This window comes from Selaginella moellendorffii, unplaced genomic scaffold (genome assembly GCF_000143415.4).
Source record: "Selaginella moellendorffii unplaced genomic scaffold, v1.0 SELMOscaffold_5, whole genome shotgun sequence".
Lineage (NCBI taxonomy): Eukaryota > Viridiplantae > Streptophyta > Lycopodiopsida > Selaginellales > Selaginellaceae > Selaginella > Selaginella moellendorffii.
The window spans coordinates 2027605-2046593 of NW_003314266.1; the positions used below are offsets into that span (position 1 = coordinate 2027605).

Below are 18989 nucleotides of genomic sequence, written 5' to 3' on the forward strand. Positions count from 1 at the left end.
GTACTCTTTGAGGGCTTTAAGCTCGGACGGGGATAACCCGTAGATAGGCCCCCACAGAGGTGACGCTCCTTCCTGTAAATCAATGGGACAGTCATAAGGCCGATGAGCAGGCAGTACACTAGCTTTTTTCTTGTCAAACACATCCCCAAAATCATAATACTTCTCAGGAAGACTGACAGGAAAAACATGCAAAGCAAAAAGGAAAATAGGTTCTTCATGAAGGAGTTCTTTCATAGTGATTGTGGAGATAGGAGGGGGGGGTACGACTAAATGAAATGATGAGACGAGGATACTGTCCAGTGTAAGATGGAAGAGAGGAAAAATAAGAGGGTGAAAACTTCGTAGAGTCAGGAACAGAACCCCGATTTGAGTTTAGGGAACTTTTCCTGATTTGGACTCGATGAACAGCAGGGGAAGCCGTGGGAGATGGTGATGTGGGAGAGATGAGTTGTAAGTCCTTCCAACAAATCTGAGGCTGATGTAGTTGGAACCAAGGAAGACCGATCACCACAGAGGAGGACTTGCTGTTGATGATGTTGAAGGCGATATCGGTGACGGTGGACCCGATGTGTACTCGAATGGGCAACGTTTCCCTAAGTCCAGAAGATGGAGACACAAAATGCCCGCCGATGCCTTCAACCCTCAGATCCCATATAGTAGGAGAAAGAGGAACGTGATGTCGGGCAGCAAAGTCCGTGTCCATGAAGCAGGAAGTTGCACCCGAGTCCAGTAGCGCCAAAGCCTTGAGTCCTGATTGTCCGGTGAAAGAAAGGAGACATGGAATGTGGAAGTTGCGGGAATTGGTGGTGGCTTTGATGAAAGGTGGTGAGGAGCTTGATAAGGAAGAAAAGTGATTTTTCTTCCTTATCAGACAGTCCAAACAGACAGCTCCTACTCTGTTTGGACAGGGTCGTTTCCTGACTGTAACAGAGGTGGACTTTGAGGCAGAGTGAACTCGAGCAGTCGGGGAGGCTTCTTGGGACACACAGCTGCTTTGTGATTAGGATCAGCACAGTAGAGGCAAAGATTATGAGATATTCGACGTTGCTTCTCAGCAGGACTCAACTTCCCTCTAATGAGTCGGGGAGTACCAGAAATATCCATCGGGACCAGAGCAGTAGGTTCAGGACTATGCCCCGAAGACTCAAGTTGGGATTCCTGAGTCTGGGACGGAAAAACAGCGGCGCGGCGACTTTCCTGACGACGTTCAAAGAGACGATTGTCACATCGAACAGCTTTGCTGATGGCGTCCAACAGGTCCTTGGGATCCTCCATGGTGAGCAACAAATCCTTGACACCGTTGTTGAGGCCGAAACGAAATTGGTCAATCAGGGCCCACTCATCCCACTGAGTGTCCAAGGCAAGGAGTTGGAACTCTGCAGTGTAGATCGAGGCAGGACGAGACCCCTGAGAGAGACGTCTCATCTTTGTGGTAGCAGCCCAAACCCGATCCGTCTCGCCAAAACATGTTTCGAGCTTCTCTTTGAACAATTGAAGATCCATCAACTTTGGAACCACGACCCCTTTCATGCTCTTCTCCAGAAGAGGAGAAAACCATGACAAAGCTGCACCCTTGAGCAACGTCCCAATCGCGCCGATTTGAGACTCGGGAGTGGGGTACCGCCGATGTTGAAGTGCAAAGATCATCTCCATTTGGTTCAAAAATCCACGAAGCTCCGAACGCTTGCCTAAAAATTTCGCCGGGAAACTCACCTTCGGTTCAGGAACTTTGCTGGATCCTTGAGCCGAAAGTGAAGCAAGCTCCTGCTGCATGCGAAGAAGGGTCACCTTCAGCTCAATATTCTCAGACTGGATTTTTGCAAGGACTTCGGCAAAGAAATCAAGATGGCTTGAAGACTCCATTGGCAAGAAAAAAGAAAAGAAAGGGGGAAAAAGACAAAGGCAATCAAATAATCAAAACGAGCTAAAAGAAAAACAAAAAGCACAATCTGAATCAAACTGTCAAGACCCCCAACAAAATCAAAACTAGAAAATGCTAAAGACAAAGAGAAAAGCTAGTGGAAACAAAAAAGAAGCCTTAAACTGGCGTTGATTCAGATTGTGGAGAAATGGAACAAGGCTAACCTATATATACTATAAGTTGATGAAGCTCCACCACTCTTGGATCGAGGACAGCCTAAATATAGCTGAGGTCGAGGAGGCACCACATCAATATCAGGAATGTGGCTCGAGACTCAGGAATCGGGAAGTGTCTTGAGAGTCAGGAATAGGGAAGTGTCTCAAGAGTCAGGAATAGGGAAGTGTCTTGAGAATCAGGAATGTGGTCTACAAATCAGGAATCCGGCGAGAGTTAGGAATGTGGCAAGAATTGGGGGATTCCTGACATACGTCTTGCTATAGATGGATTCATGGAGAATCGATTAGATGATCACTTGTTGAGCATATCTTCGTTATGCTTAGCTTTTGGATTGATGCAAATATGCTCTTCATTAGTTTTGGCATTATGAAGTTTAGCTTATGGATGTGTTGAAAAAAATGTTATGGGTTATACCATGATTTCTTCTTTAACATTGAAGTTAGTTCATGCACGACATGTGATCATTATTAGGCAAGACTTGGCTATAGGCTTCTTCGAGCTTTTGGTTCCTTGAGTTTTCATGCTTATGGTCCATTTGTTAGAAGTTGTTAGGGAAGGCATTTTTGCTCATTAGCTTCGATGTTGAAGTTGGCTTTGCATCTAGCAATCATTGGTGATGATTGACTATCATCTAGGATAATTGATTATCCTTGTCAAAAGGTTTTGTTTGATTGTTGTTGATATGAAATGATTTGCCATTCTTTGGGATGGTGAATTCCTCTTTGACAATGATTATGCATGTCTTCATTGATGGGATGATTCATGATCTTTCATGATGGTTAGTTGTTCTCTTTGATAGTTTATGGCTTTTCGCAATACCACATATTGTTTGTGGTTTGCTTTGGATTGATCTCTTAGGTTCGAGACATCGATAGGATGTTGCTGACACTTGCTTAAGCAACTTGAGTCCCTTGGTGTCGTTGACCGGGATCTATTCGAATTGGCTCGTGTGATAGTTGGCATGAACAAGTGTTTGTTGGCCATGCAACATTCATTCTATTCTGTTGATTATTGCTCGAGTTTGCTTTGATAGATTCAGATGTTATTTCCTTCGGGTGATACATTCGCGAGTATTTTGCTTGCCAATCAATGATACTTTATGTTCTTTGAGTTCCCTTTCATAAGTTGTTTGGCATACTGTCTGCCATCTTCAGTAGTTAAGTTTTATCATTGAGTTTTCTTGATAATACGCTAACCATTGAATTTTGTTGGATGGTAAATCCTATATTTTCCACTGATAGTGATCTTGGTGGTTCCTATCCTCTAATACTAGTTTATCAAATGATAACTTACTTGGAATACTTTTATGTTCTCATCTAAGATTTATTCACTGATAATTAAGTCTCTCAGATATCATTGTTTATGACTTTGATATTGTCCATTTATTGATCTTTGAGTTTGGGCCAGTATAGGCAAACTGGCTTTGGCACTTCATGTGTATGGTAAAATCTCTAGTCATAGGGTAGCTATTGTCGACTAGTCACATAACCCACCTCTCTGTCGATGTTCCTTATTTCGTTAAAAAAGAGCGTGACCGTGTAAACAACTCTAACTGCCTGTTTACAGTAATCTATCTAAACCTTACCGATGGGTTTGGTTTCTTTGCTCAGAAGAGTTGGGGCCTCTGGCTTCTCTCTCTATGTTCCTGCGAGCAGGGGCATATCACACTTTTGTAAGCTGGGTGACACCCAGAGCAGCAAGGGTGGCCGACTCTGTTAGTCATTTCCTTGTCGGCGACGGCCGAAAGGTGTCTGAGCTGGTAGCGCATCTGCGTTAGACAAAGAGGTTACCCCTAACTCATTTAAGTTGATGCATTTCTCACATAGTGTGAATATTGTGAAATTTTCCAAGAGTTGTTTCCTTGGTGGTATTCTAGACTCAAGTGTGCATCGACGAGGACGTTGATCTTCCCTAGGGGGGGAGAGTATCGTGAATGTGCCTTCGGGTATCGAAAGTTACTTGTCGGCTAGTCCTTTCGGATATTCTTTCCTTACTGCCACGATGGCAGGAGGTCGGTATTGTTGGACCCGTTATTAGTTTCTCACTTGAGCTAGTTGAGAAATTGGTCAATAACCATGTACTTAAATCGGATAAACATAAGGTAGGAACCCTATGTGTCTCTTGCTGAGCATACTCGGCCTAGTTTGAGAAACTCCTATCATTGGCTTGCACTTGCTAGTATCAAAAACCCCTGCGAATTGAGATTAGTCCCTCAATATTGCTGAATGATAGTTTACCATGTCTGCCAAACACCCTCGCTATCATGCCCTTTGTGTTCGTCTCATTTCAGTCCCAAATGCTATTTATGGAAAGTGTCCAGATTTTCTCATTTGGCATATCTACGGAATGTAGAGATTGACCTGAACACAATGGTGTTCGTCCCGTGTCCAAATTCGCAATCTAGCACCATTCCATATTTAGTCAGTTTTGAGTTTGTTCCAGAGACTAACTCCTAATACTAAGGGAGGCTTGGGGTGAAAGCCCAAAGCTTGTGTTCCTCAAGGGGGGGCGGGGGCTTGGGGGGGTTCCAAATTTATAGTAGGATAGTAGGGATAGTGGGTAGGTTGGGCATGGCCGACTAACCTGAGGCATAGTCTAGCTCCCGCTTGCGTGCTTGTCCTTGTTCTACGTCTGGCTTGGGTCAAAGCTCAAGTTCCATTCCATGCTAGCTGGTGGAGTACCCATGTCCTTGCATTAGGCCACCGGTATGCTGAAATAACACCAGACTTCGTTTGGCTCCGTTTTGTGCATTGATCTTGGCATTGGGATCCTGGTTACTTTAGGACTGTTCCAAGTCGCTCTGGGCTTTTGTCCCTTCGCTCTTTGGGCTTTATGCTCGGGAGTTGCTCCATGGTTCAGTTCCATCACTCCTTGGCTCCACACTTGGGAGTTTGGCACCGTTCCTTCGTTCAGTGACCCAAGGCCTTGAACCACGGGTTTCACACCATTATCATGTGGACACGTGGCATGAACATGTGGCATGTGACACGTGGCATAAAGAGGGTTTAGGTTCTGCTTCGTGGTGTTATCCTATGGTAAATCACCATAGGATAAAGGGTAAAAACCACATGCACTACAGGTAGATTGCATGGTGGAGGTCTTTCTAAATTTGCTATTATCAAACATATCAACTAGATCACTATACAAAGAAGATGGGTCTATAAACCCAAAAAATACTGTATTTTTACCTGAATGTTGAAAAATTTTATTAGAAGAGTAAATGGATGACCTAGATAAAGCACAAATATCACTCAGCAATAGAGTGTAAGAAAGAAGACAATCAGATGGCAAAAGGAGAAGGAAGATTCAATGGGATTTGATATTTTAAGGATTTATCATGTATTTTGACCATCCTTACATTTATAGCCATTTATCACAAAGATGGATTAATTTGTATTTTATGTTAATAAATTGCTATGCATTGCATGTAGCAACACTTGGTTTACTTAATAAAGTGTTATTCTTACTTATTAATCCAATTGATCAAATAAAGTTTATAATTATTAGCATGTTGTATAAACACAAGATTATTCTTATTTCATATTAACCATTAGATGATAGAATAAAAAAGGATATACTAGAAAGGGTTTAAGAAAGTTTATAAATTATAAACATGTTTATAAATTATAAATACAAAATTAATCTAAATAAATAACAATCGTTATATGGTAAAATATTCTAGAATATTCAAGTATATTATGGGTATATTCATTACCCCCTTACAGGTTTGCTTAAGCAAACCAAAAAAAACTGTTTGTGGTTACAAAAATAAAAACCACACATTTTAAGTCTTGGGTATGCAAACCAGAGACTCTGGTGCAAACTAACCAAGAAAATCAAACAAAGCTTCCAATTTAGAAAAAAAAAAGACTTCTTTGGAACACCACTCCCTCTATTCGTTTTTGCCCACCACAAGCTCCCATGGGGCCTGAACTTTCTCTCCGTCCACCAGTGAGCTCTAGCATGGGTCTAAGGAAGATACTAGAATATTCAGTTTTAACTTTTTGTAATTTATTTGTAATCACAGTTTAATACTAATACACTAATACAGAACTATAATTAAATCTCACATTATATCACAAATCCTTTATCTAACATATGGCTTTAAGATCACTTCCATCACATCATAAAGCCCATCCAAGTATTTTGTTTATCAGCAGCACACGTGTGCTCTCGATCGGCACCTTTGCTTTGGTCCGAGGTATCTTGCAATACACTTCTCAGTCTCGCTCTAGCAAATCTTCTCAAAGATCGCAGGTTCTTGATCACCAGGATATCTCAACACTTTGAACTTCGCAAGCTCTTCCTTGATCAACCGCTCAAGTGACCTCTTGCCTTGAGATCATCTCTGTTGAAAACTTTCAACCTGCTCTAACGTTCGAGGAACTGATAAGTAGTGAATTCCAATCCTAGGAGCCATAGGAAAATCACTCACGAGCTCCTTGACGAAGAAAATCTGGCCGGAAGCCATGCAAGTAAAACTCACGTTGACCTTTCTAGCACAAGCTTAAAGTCTCTCCAAGATCCTATACATGAGCATAACTTTGGAGCCAAACTCCTCTCGCTCTAGCTGCCAATTCCAAAGCAGCTGTAGTGACTGACATTGCTCTTGTTGAGATGTCTGCTTGGCCCCACCCTTGTGATCACCCAGCTTCACCTTCTTAGCCTCGCCAAGAACAAGAGAATAAGCATTATATTCCCGGAAGACAAGCAAATGCGGTTTAAGCTCCTCTACAGAAACTCCATGGATCTGTTGGAAAAAGAAAGAGCTAAACGAAATGAAGAAAATGAAAAGAAAGAAGCTTACCTTTGCCAGCCATTGAGAACTCCCATGAGAGCTAGAACGTAGATTTAACACGTTCTCTGCTTCCTCAAGCTCACTCAAGACCAATCACTCTCGAAAATGACCAGTTTCTTGGGCTACGATCGTTTCTGGGGTGTGCATGTTAACTAGCGTAATCCTACGGGCTTTTCTTGTCTAAAGTTGAACACGTGAATGGTGGCAACTGCAACAAAAACTTTTTAACATTCATTGATTTTCCTGGCGGTAGTATCAAAACATCAATTAAGTTACAGGAGTTTATAGAGAATTCTACCTCACTCTGCTCGTTTTTGTCCCTGCTACAGAGGCTCTATTTTGTCTGTAGGGAAATCCATCAGCTCACACTACTTGTTTTTCTCTCTGCTATCTCGGCCAAAGAACCATGATGTGGAGGGCGTCAAGGAAGAGCTGAAGGATATTCCTGGAGTCTCAACCAATGAGTTCTGGTCCATATCTTCCAGCATTTTTAAGGGGTGGATGATTTTGAGCTGCTCCTGGCAATTTTTTGTGTGCGATGCTCCACACACCAAGAGTGGGCAAACGAATTTTGAAATATTCATTGATTTAACATTAATCTTCTAATCTTTAGTAAGTTATATTACTTAGCTGGTTTTGAATCCTAGAGGCCTCCTTGGACAATCCGGTGGCAGCATAGACATTAGACATAAGTACATGAGCTGATGCACTTGTGCTCTCTAGCTTGACCACGGATTGAAACGCAAGCTCTCCAACACCCACATTCTCCCACTTGACGCAATCATCCAACACTACCATCCAGATGATCACATCAGGCTTCACAGGCATGCCAGAAAGAGAAAAAAAGAAAGAAGCCTCTATTCAAGCACTCTCTAAACTGTCGAGTTGTTCGTGCTTTTCAAGCTCTTCAGTAAAGTATTCCCTGTTGCCTTGGCAAACTCCCTCAAAGCTTCAATGGCATTCTCTTGTCGCACAGCAAACAGCTTGTCGATATCTCCGGAAATAACAATTGCACCATTGCCAAACCATCGCAACATCCTCCTAAAATTTCACGTGGAGACTGCAACATGTAGACATGAACCAGCCTAGCGTGGACAATTGCAACGCTCGATCCCACAAGTACAACTTGCCATCCCTGCGGTGGAGTAGCGGCCGCCAGAGCAGAAGAACCAGCAAAAGCCTCGTGTTGTAGACGATGCTAAACTTGAACAAACCGACCGCGTCGTACCAATCGTCAGGAACAAATTGCATTGCGGGAGTGAAAAGCCAAACCGTCAGTGGAATCAGCACCCACGAGTCTGTGCTCATTGTGGAACAGATACCACTGATGCCTCCAACAAGAAAACCATATCTGACAACATTCTTCCGACCAAAGAGACAGTACAGAAGCACTGAGACACCTTCTCTATAAGAGATAAAAACAAATGAGAATGTGATCATTAAGAAACCAATGCTTCCTGCCAATATATGGTAGCTACATAAAACCCATATGCACTGAAGTAGTGATTCACAAGGTTCATAAAAAATTGGTGCATTATAATCCAGTGGCGACTAAGATCCCAGGACCAAGATTGTGCTCACGGGCTCCTAGAAATTCTCCTTTGCACATTTTTAAAATCTTGACCGTTGGTCGGCAGCTCATCCAACGGCGCAGTGCTTCACCAGCTAAAGATGGTAGCAAATAATAGTGTCCTAGTCAGCAGTCATTTTTATAAAAAAAATGCATTTTATAGGCAATTGGAATCCGAAAAAACAAAAGCCGGATGCAAAAGGCAAGATTTCAAAAAATAGAAGTTTGATCACCTCTGACATTTCCAGCTTTTGCGTCATGGCCATTGTGAATGCCGGTGTAGAAATCGCCTCATGGTGATTATGATATCGCCGTCCTGTTGGTGATCTTGAGCAGATCAAGTCAGTTTTCGACAATCAACAGGACACTGCAATATCCTCAATGTAGCTGCCATGGTCCACATTTCCTGTAACACGTTATTCGTATGACTGGACATTACAAACCAAAAAACTTAACTGGAAGTAACATCAGCTTACACTGCCCCTGATGCTGCAAGTCAAGAGCTCACAAACTGCTGTCAAAGAAAAAAACAAAACAAAACAAAACAATGTGAGGGCTTGCAAAAGCTCAAACTCCGGAACGAGCAGCAAAGCACTTCAAGCTGTCACCTAGAGGAGAAGTCACGCGTTGTTCGTTCTCTTCCCGAAACACGTCCGCTGAAGAAAAGATGAGGTCTGAGCTTGCGATAGGTTTCGGCATGAAAGAGTTCCGAAGTGGCAGCATTTCAAAAGTTAAAAGAAAGTGAAGCTCAAATTCTAACAAACTTGTATTGTCATACCTCCTACACATGCTGAGCAACACGCCCATCCTCTCCAGTAGTTGATTAAGTGTGAACAAGGTACGAGTTTCTTATTTCAAATCGTTTATTATGCAAGCGTTCAATGTAGAGTCAAAAATCAGCCACTTTCTCCTCGTCAGGCAATCCCACGATGGCTGTTACGCTGCGATCGAATGTTATGAATTCTAAAATCCAGCAAGTTTTCATACCTGCCAGCAAGCGCATTGCCAACCCAGTGCTTATGACGTATCGCATAGTGCATCGTCTTTGACATTGGTCAGAAGGCAGACACAGCCATCCCCGTCGACTTCATCCACCGAAAAAAGATTTAACACGTTGAGGAAGTACGGCATGAAGAAAGTAGCAATCTCCCTGTAAGAACAGAGAGTGAGACCAAATCGAGCATAGAAATACCAGATTGTAAAGACGCGATGACTAGCTCCAAAATGCACCCGAAATTTTTTCCATCATATCTTGCAAATCAGAGAAGACCTCAGTGCAGTTACTTCCAAGATGGATCCATGGGCCATTCTTTAATGCACCTCCGTTCGGGTTACGAAAGGGAAAAGTCCCCAGCAACAGAAGGCTGGATCCATCTGGAGTAAGCTGAACTCCAAACTCCGCTTGCAGTTGCGATAAGTCGAATGCAGCAAAAATGAAGAAAAATATAAACCTTCCAAGAGTCTGCTCCAAAATCTTCGTAGATCCAGTAAAATTTGCAGGACCTCCGATTGCAAATTCCTGCTTAAGGATAGTCTTGCTATCCTCTTGAATAGAAAAGCTCGAGCATGTCCAAACTAAAGCTCAAGTGTTTGCCCAAATCATTGGCTACGGGATCCTTTTGTGTATCCTCCGCTTGAGCTGTAGTGCTCGTTTGTTGATGGAGCCAGCGCCTGTCAAAGGTATTGACTGGTGCTCTTGAGAGCATGGCTTCCTTGTTCAGCCGAAGTGTTCCCTCGAGCTTGTTGTGCGAATCAGCACAATAGTCGTCCAGATCACTGACTCGAATCCTTTCGCACAGTGCTTTCCCAAGTCGAGGTTCTGAACTTGTTGACGGTGGCTGTAGGTGATGAGGATTCGTTAAACATTGTGTGTGCTCGTAAACATTCTTTGTTTCCTGAGTCCTGGCAGCTTGGCTGCTCAGCAATGGACAGCACCGGCTCAACTGCTACACAGCCATAGTTCATCCACCGTGTGAACGTTTGGCATGAAGAAAGTAGCTGTCTTTTGGAGATATCCCTATGAGATGTAAGAGAGTGAGTTTATGGGATGACTGCAAACGAAACAAAGAAAACACAAACATGACAAGGGGTTACCTCTAAGACGGATAAAGGCCAGCAACAAGCCATCTGGAGCGAGCTAAACTCCAAACTTCACTTGCAGCTGCAACAATGGGGTAAGTCGAATGTAGCAAAAACGTAAAAAAGAAAAATATAAACTTTCAGAGAGTCAGCAGCAGCGTTGCCTCCGATTGCAAACTCCTGCTAAGGGATAATCTTGCTGACACAGATATCCTCTTGAATACTTGTGTTGACTGCCACACAAAGAAAAGAACGTGCTCAAAAGGTCGAGCATGTCCGAGCTAGTAAGTCCGCTTGCTGAAACTAAAGCCCGAGTGCCTGTCCAAATCGTTGGCTACGGGATCCTTGCCACCTTAACTGCTACAGTAGAAACCATTTATTGGTTGTCAAACATATTTGTTATCATGGCCATAGTGTTTACCCATCCTATAGTCTTAAGGATCTTTGCCTGCTAAAAAATAAGTCTGAGTGCTAGATCTCAGTAGTTCCAAGTCCACTTTCACTAATAAAGAAAACAAATTTTTTTTAGGTATTTCATAATGTATTTATGTTTTAGATTTAGTGAATTTAATTCATGTGTATTGATCTCCGATTGTGAACACTATCATGTTTTTTAGACATGACAGAGACTTGCAATCCTGGAAACAAAGAAAAGAATAAAAAAATTTAAAAAATATTACTTTTAACCAACTAGAATTAACTACTAAAATAATGTGATAACCCTAGGATCATTTATTTCATATTGATATTATATATATAATATATATGTCATAAAAATTATTATTTAACTATTTTAGCATAATATAAATCAATATAAATAATGTGAGACATTCTCTATAACTACTAAATACTTTATGAAAATATTTAAGCATATAAGTAAAAATTAAAAAGGTTTTAATAAAATTCAAGGTGATATTAAATTACCATATATAGCTTATGCTCTAGAAATTAAAAAAACACTGTCTCTTATACAAATTTACCTTTGGCTTCTAAATTAATATTACATATTTCTAGGGTTATTGAGCACCCAATTGGAAGCATAAGACATACCAAGAAAGAATTTTATATAACAAATAAAGAAAAAGCATATTCCACTATATTTATATCTTCTTATCATTTCTTGAATATATTACAATGTTTTAAATCAACATAAGACCTCAAAGAAAAGAGAACAAGCTTTAATGTATAATAATACATTTGTACATGCAGAGTTTTTAGTTTGTGCCAAGTGAATTATTTTGTGGTCAGATTCGTGCGCATTTGCAAAATTTAGAACTTCGTGCCCTCCATAATCAGGCTTGCATGTTTCAATCTTATATAAGATCAAAAGGGCATATATAGATAAATCAAGATCTTGTTACTTTTGCACCTCTATGTGTGCATGCAATCAGGAAATGATACAAGAAATTGGGCAAATAGCCTCCAAACAAACCAATGATCCACACACAAAAATCTGCAATTGACAGATCAAATTGCACATGCTGTTCATCTTCCAGGGAGCAGAAAAATGCAGGCCTTTAGGGTTATTTTATACTCCGTGTCTCAAAGCAACCAACCACATCTTGATGACCATCACAAGGATCCAAATAAAAGACATTTTCAATTCCAGTATTCTATTTTCAATTTCAAATAAAATTGAGAAAACCATCACTGCACTACTGCCACCATCTGCAACCACAAAAACAGCCACAAGTTTTCAGAATTCAAAGCTCCAGATCAGTCCAAATTACAGAATTCAAAGCCCACATCAGCCGATCCACGCACGTTCAAAGCTGGGAAACCTCAGTCAAATTGTTGACAACTTGACAACACCCATCAAGTTGGTGCTGCTGCTGCTGCTTGCTTTGCTTGCTCTTGATCGATTGACGTGGATGGATGAGCAGCGTTTGAAATTGTCTGCTCCAATAGACTATACCATTTATTTAGGGCTCCGTGAGCCTTGTTGGTGGTGCACAAACAATGCAATGCTGCAATCAAAGGTTGGTGCCTTCTTTAATCCTAGAATACTTTTGATAGCACTCTTTTCCATCAAGAGCAGCATGGACTTCCCCACGCCCGCCTTTCCTTTGGTCCTCGGGAGCAATTATAAACTTCATTCTTTCCCTGTTGTTGGACTTGTCGATACCAAGCCGAGCAATATCTCTCGAGTGGACCGAAAGATCGATCGAGACGAGATCGGGGATCTACCAACAATTATCACGTTGTTTCAGAGAAGAAAGTTTTTGATTAACTTCATACTAATATATACACAGCAGGCCTCTTGGTGTTCGTTGGTTTGCTCGTGTGTTTGCTCGCTCGCTCGATCGGTCTCCACAGCAGCGTGGAAGTGGGATCGGGATCGGGATAGTTTTTGTACACCGCGGATCCGGATCTTCCCGGAGATCACCAGACAAGAGTCCCCCAGATGCAAATCTGAGAACCCATACGTGATCGATCAGATCAATACGTGATCGTGCTGGCCAGGTCGCTGTGAATCGTGTTGTGATTCTCCCCATACTTGTGGAGCGCCTTGAGAAGCTTGGCCGCCTTCCTCCGCGCGCGATCGCTACAATCGCTTTGCATTACCAGCAGCATCTGCGCGGGCGCGCCACCTTTCACCGCCATCTCCTGGACGCTGCTGTGCTCGCCAAGCCCATTGAAGGTGGCGCTAGAAGTGATCCTGGCAGCTCCAGCGGCGAAGCTGGCGGCGGCGGCGGTGGTACCATCTTCGCTGCCCAGATTGTCGCACAGCACCGCGCAGAGCACACCGGCGGCGTACTCGGTTGCGCGCTCCGAGACCCCGAGGACGAGCCCGACGAGCTCGGATATGAAGTTGGGCTGGCTGCAAATCGCCGCGCGCCCCTCGCTGCTCGTGCACAGCAGCTCCAGCGTCGCGAGCGCCCTCTCGACGTTGACGACGATCCCACTCTTGCTGCAAAACTCGCCACCATCGACGCCATGGAGATCCACCAGCGTGTCGAGCAGCGCCTCCACGGCGCCGGCCTTGACGGCTGGGATGCGATTCGGCTTGCTCAGGCAAATTCCCAGCATTGATTTTAGGGCTAGGCGGACGAGCTTGGCCTCGGCGGAGGGATCCTTGAGCAGCGCTACGCAGGCGCCCAGGATGCCGGAGGTGGCGGCCGGATCCACCGCGGATTCGTTGGCGGAGAGCTTGCAGAGGAGGATCCACGCGTCGGTGGAGCGGCGGCGGAGGTCGCACTCGATGGCGGGGAGGAGGCGCGAGCGCGCGATGAGATCCTGGGTGTGCTCGTCGTCGGCCAGCGCCGCCAGCAGCGCCAGCGCCTCGCGGAGGATGTCGCGCTTCTCGATCTCCGGGGAGGAGGAGAGGAGGAGGGCGATGAGGCTGTCCGGGACGCCGGCGGCGATGATGGCGCGCTTGTTTCGATCTGATTCCTCCGCCAGCACGCGCAGGGATCGGAGCGAGGCCTTTGCGAATCTGCCGCAGGCGGTGTCCTTGGTGAGCGAGTCGAGCGACTGATCGGCCGCTGGTGGCGCTGGATTCGCCGCTGGAGCTGGTGGCGCTGTTCTTGAGGATTGGAAGGGGCTGAGATCCCTGTCCACGAGACCCACATACCTCTCCTTGAAGAAGCCGGCCTCTTGGGGGGAGGAATCGTCCTTGTTGCCAGCGGCGGCGCTCTTGGGCTCCGCCGCTGCCACCGCCGCCGCTGCCGCCGCCTTGATCATCTCACTCTCCCTCTCGCGCAGCTGGACCATTTGCTGCTTGAGCCCAAAGTCCCACTGGCTGAGGATCTTCTCCTGGGCGACCGTGTCCGGGGATGGCGGAAGAGCCAGCACCTCCGCCAGCGGCGCCGCCTTGGGCTTCTCGGGAACGGCGGCATTGCTCTTGGGGGGCGGCGCCGCGGCCGGGGCTGGCGGAGGAGGAGGTGGAGGGAGATTCGCGGCCGCCGCCGCTGTAGGGAGGGGGCTGGAGATGACCAGCGCTGGCGGCGGTGTTCTTGGGCTGAGGACGCTGTCGGAGCACGTCCCAAACATCCCGCAAGTGAAGATTTGGCCTTTGGCGTGCTTGAGCCTCGCGCAGTGGTGCTTGCGCATCTTCATCCTGGGCGATCGAGAGCGCGAGATCACAATGTAGCTCTGGAGAACACACCCACACGATTGCAAGAAGCTAAGAACACCCCGAAGAACAACTCTCACTATTACACTGTACCAGAGCTAGATGGGAAAGATAGACCACTTCTTCTTCCACGCTCACACACTCTCACACTCTTCTCTAAAAGTTTCCCCTTTTCTTCCTCGCTCACCCACCACACTTCCTTCTTTGCTTGACTCTAGGCTCGATTTGAGGGGCGGGCTCACGTCCGGACCACCACCGTGACCGGGACAGCGGGTAAGTATCCCCTGGCCACTGCCGCGTGCCGGTGGGGCACAGGCTCTTTTCCGGTCGTCGCGGAACGCACGGGCAGTTGGACCGGTTAATTTTGGATGGACCGTCCAAAAAAATAAACGCGACCGGGAATATTTTGCCGGTGAGGGTTGTCCCATGTGTCCCCCACACACTTCAGTCGCCGGGAAAGCTGCCGGGAAGTCCAACAATGGCAGGCCGCCACGTGCTACGCGGCCGGACGCCTGGAAAAGACCGTCTGGCATTTAATAGCTGGAACCTTCCAGTTGTAGTGGCCGATCGTGGCCGTCCGATCGATGTGTCCTCGTACGTAATAAAAGAAAAAAGGAAAGAAAATGTTTTCCACATCAGCAGCACCACGTCACTTAACATGGCTAGTTATCTGCCACATGGACTTCGCCAGTCCGACGTGTCGCGAAGTGGTGGGAAAAAATTAGGGTAGGAGTGCGAGAAATCCAGGGCTTAGCGGCTTCTTGGGGCATCGATCGAGAGTCGCGGTAGGGATGGATTGGATGGATGCATTCCACGGTATTATGATCGGGGTTGTTGCCTTGCACGGTGGAGTGTGGCGATGTGGTGTATCGGAGCACTCTGCCCAAATCCAGTTTGATAGAAAACAGGCTCAGGCCTTCTTAGACGAAGGTATTTCTTTTTTTCTTTACTGAAGTTCTATTGAAGCGAGGTGTTCGTTTCGTCCAGGATGACTTTGTCCTGGAGAAGAACATTGGAGAAGGAGCGTTTGGATCCATCCGTCTACAAAGGATCGTTTGCGAAATCCTCAAAAGAAGGTGCGTGGCTTTTGTTCTTTGATTTTTCTCGATCACTTTGAAACACTTGTTTGTTAACGCGCAGTCGTTTCCAGTGGTGGTGAAAAAGGCTAGTGAGTATGGAGAAGTGGAGGCTTGGATGAACCAGCGTGTGCGACGAGCATGCCCGGGAAAATGTGCTGACGGACTCTGTGTGTGTGTGTGTGTGTGTGTGTGGCGTTTCATATATCTTTGGTTCTAGAGAGTCGATCCGAAGGAGGAGTTTTGGCTTGTGTGGCGTTACGAAGGTGTGGCGCCTCTCGAGGATTTTCCTTACAATGTTAGTGAGTTTTCGGTTTCATGCAGAAAATCTCAAATCGCGACAGACAGGTTGAGAAGGCGTTGAGCTTGAAGACTACACAGCTTGCCGAGCGAGAATTCCAGATCGAGCTATTAAAATGTTTGAGGGAGACTGGGATTGTTCATTAAAACCTCATCTTTCCGACGGTAAGCTTGTAGATATGTAGCCATTGTTTCTTAACAGTGGATGCTTTGTAGAGTCGAAGTCCTTCAAGAGTATTGATCTCGGTCGGTGAGGACTTGCTACTTGGCATCGACTACATTCCGCAAGACTTCCTACTGGATCCAAGGTCTGAGTTGTAATTTCTTTTCAACTTCGCGTAAAGAAAGTTTCCTGACATTTTTTCTATGTTCAAGGTACGCTGCACCAGAGCTGTACGTTATGAGCACTCAGACTCCCTCCGCTCCATCGCCTGTCATTGCAACAGCACTCTCTCCAGTTCTATGGCAGGTTTATACCAGTCAATATTTTCTGTGACAGATCACGAACTTTGATCCTTACAGCTAAACCTGCCAGACCGCTACAGCCTCGGATTGATGTTCTTGCAAATGGTAAGTCCAGCTGATACATCTATCAATGGCAGGTGTTTTCGAAACTGAGAAGCGAGAGTGCTCTCATCCAGTTCAATGAAGCGCATGAATCACGACTTAGTTGCGTGGAGAAACTTGGTGGACGCTCGGCGAAATCCGGGCGTTCAACGTGGCTTCGAGATTCTGGACGGAGGAGCTGGCTGGGAGCTGCTCCAAGCGATGATGCAGTTTAAAGGTCGCCAACGTATCAGTGCCTGGCCTGTCCCACAATGTCCTCGGGCACCAGCGACCACAGCTACCATCGGGTTGTTCCTGTCGAGACGGAAGTAGCGCAGTCCTAGTTACTTAGACAAGGATTCAATTCAATGTGCATTCTTTCCTTTCTTTTCTGCCCGGGCTCTGACTGGGATCGTAGAAATGAGGAGCTCTTGCCGGATATCCGCTGCTTCCAGCGGTCATTCTCGCGGGGATGGATGGAGAGCCTGGAAGATCGGTCACACTTTGTCAATCGCGATGATTCTTGGACGCTGTCGACCTTCTTGAATCTCAGCTCGGCCTTGGCTGAATGCATCCAGCAGCGTTTCCAACAGATCTGGAAGAAATGCTCAGTCTCCAGCGTCGTTTCCAGCGCTCGAGCGTAAGAATCCAAGGCTTATCGAATAAGACTCTCTGGAAGGAAGATCAAAGTTTGGACCTGTTTTGGTCCTATGTGCACAATCCACACGCGAGAGCGATGCCGGGAACAACAGCAAGAGAGACGAGCATAAGTTGCCACACGGACGAGAATCCAACTGCAAAGCCTGAGACGAATCCTGCCATATGTAGAGGAGATATGGATCAAACGAGATAATCAAAGACTCGCCGGGTCGAAGAATCCCACGTCTTGGCTGAGCATCGATCCCATTTTTCTAGAGCTCGCTTGAAAGGGAGGAACTCCCAGTGAAAACTAGCTTAGAAGGAAGAAGAGAACGAAGTCATAAATCAGGAAAGCTTCTAGCGATCAAGGGATGAACCTTATAGTTTGCAGCACCAAACTCATTCCCAAAGAAGATGGAATCGCTGCTCCGCACCCAGTCTCTTCTTTTCCTTCTTCGTCCTGAAATCGCGATATTCTCCACCTCGCTGTCCTTGAATCTTAGCTGGTTTGCCTGATGTGATTTTACGCCCAGTGCTTACCTTGACCAGGTTGAGGAGGAATACCTGATCCTTTCCATAAATTTCCTTTCACTCAAACCAATCAAGATCATCAGTTGACTGAGATGGAGAGCGTCAGATCGATCGGTCTAGAACGATAAGCAAAGCTGCCAGTTCTCGTTTGATACAAGGTGCGCGACCTTTGTCTTGATCGCTTTGAAAAACTCTAGGAAAGTTTTTTCTTCCTGTGTGAGTTGGAGTTTTTTATTTAAGGACTTTTGATTGATGCAAATTTAAGAGGATGTGAAGGAGTTTGTAACTTACCCTATGGAGCAGAGATTGTTGAGCCCAAATGGTGAGTATACTCTTGGTGATATCTGGAATGTCGCCACTGGATTATATGGCGGCAGTTCTTGATGAATCTTATGAGTCACTGCTTCAGTGCATATGGATTTTCTGCGATATATTGGCTCCCTGAGCCTGAGCCTCAGGGGCGGGTGTGCGTTGGTTTCAGTGTACTTTTACTATCATGTAAGCTTTGTTTTCCTTTATATCTTTAGAGACTAACAAGAGGTTCCTACATCCAGGGGTTTCCCATCTTCTCTTTGGTCGAAAGAAAGTTATCACATACGGCTTTCTTATTGGAAATTATCACGCTAATATTATTCTCTGCAATTGTCTACGCGGGGCTGGTTCATGTCTATATGTCGCAGTTTCCATATGAAATTCTTGTAGATTGTTTTTGCGATGGTTTGGCAGCAAGAGAGGATACCGACAAGCTGATTGCAATGCAGCAAGAGAAGGCCATTGAAGCTTTGAAGGAGTTTGCCAAGGCAACCGGGAATACTTCACCGGAAAACATGAATAGCCTCAACTTCAAGAAACTAAAGCAGAACTACAATGACGTTTGTTGAATCTGTTACTTTTAGAGCTTGATTAGCCATAAAAGATTGTGAGTTTGGCTTTGGATAACGGCCTATTGACTCTGCTATCAAGCTTTGAAAATAAAGAAATCGCTTTGAAAAAATCTACCGCGTGAATGTTTGAGAAAGTACGGCATGATGCAACCCTGTGGAGTTCATGGGACGTGCGAACTGAACATAGAAATACCAAATTTCAAATGCGGCATGATGACTAGCTCCAGACAGTTTTTCCACCATATTTTGCAGGGGAGCAAATAAGAGAATACCTGGATAGGCAGTGATGCGAAGAAACACAAAGAAAAGCCTCCAAGACGGATTCTTTGTACAACCAGACAAGCTCGGTGTTACGAAAGGGAAAGTCCCCAGAAAATCTGGGCCTGAGACACG

The 18989-nt window shown here is 45.2% G+C and overlaps 1 pseudogene; it reads left to right on the forward strand.

Annotated features, from left to right (window-relative positions):
* The first annotated feature begins 15411 nt into the window (after positions 1 to 15411).
* Positions 15412 to 16981, forward strand: LOC9660211 (annotated as a pseudogene).
* The last annotated feature ends 2008 nt before the right edge of the window (positions 16982 to 18989 follow it).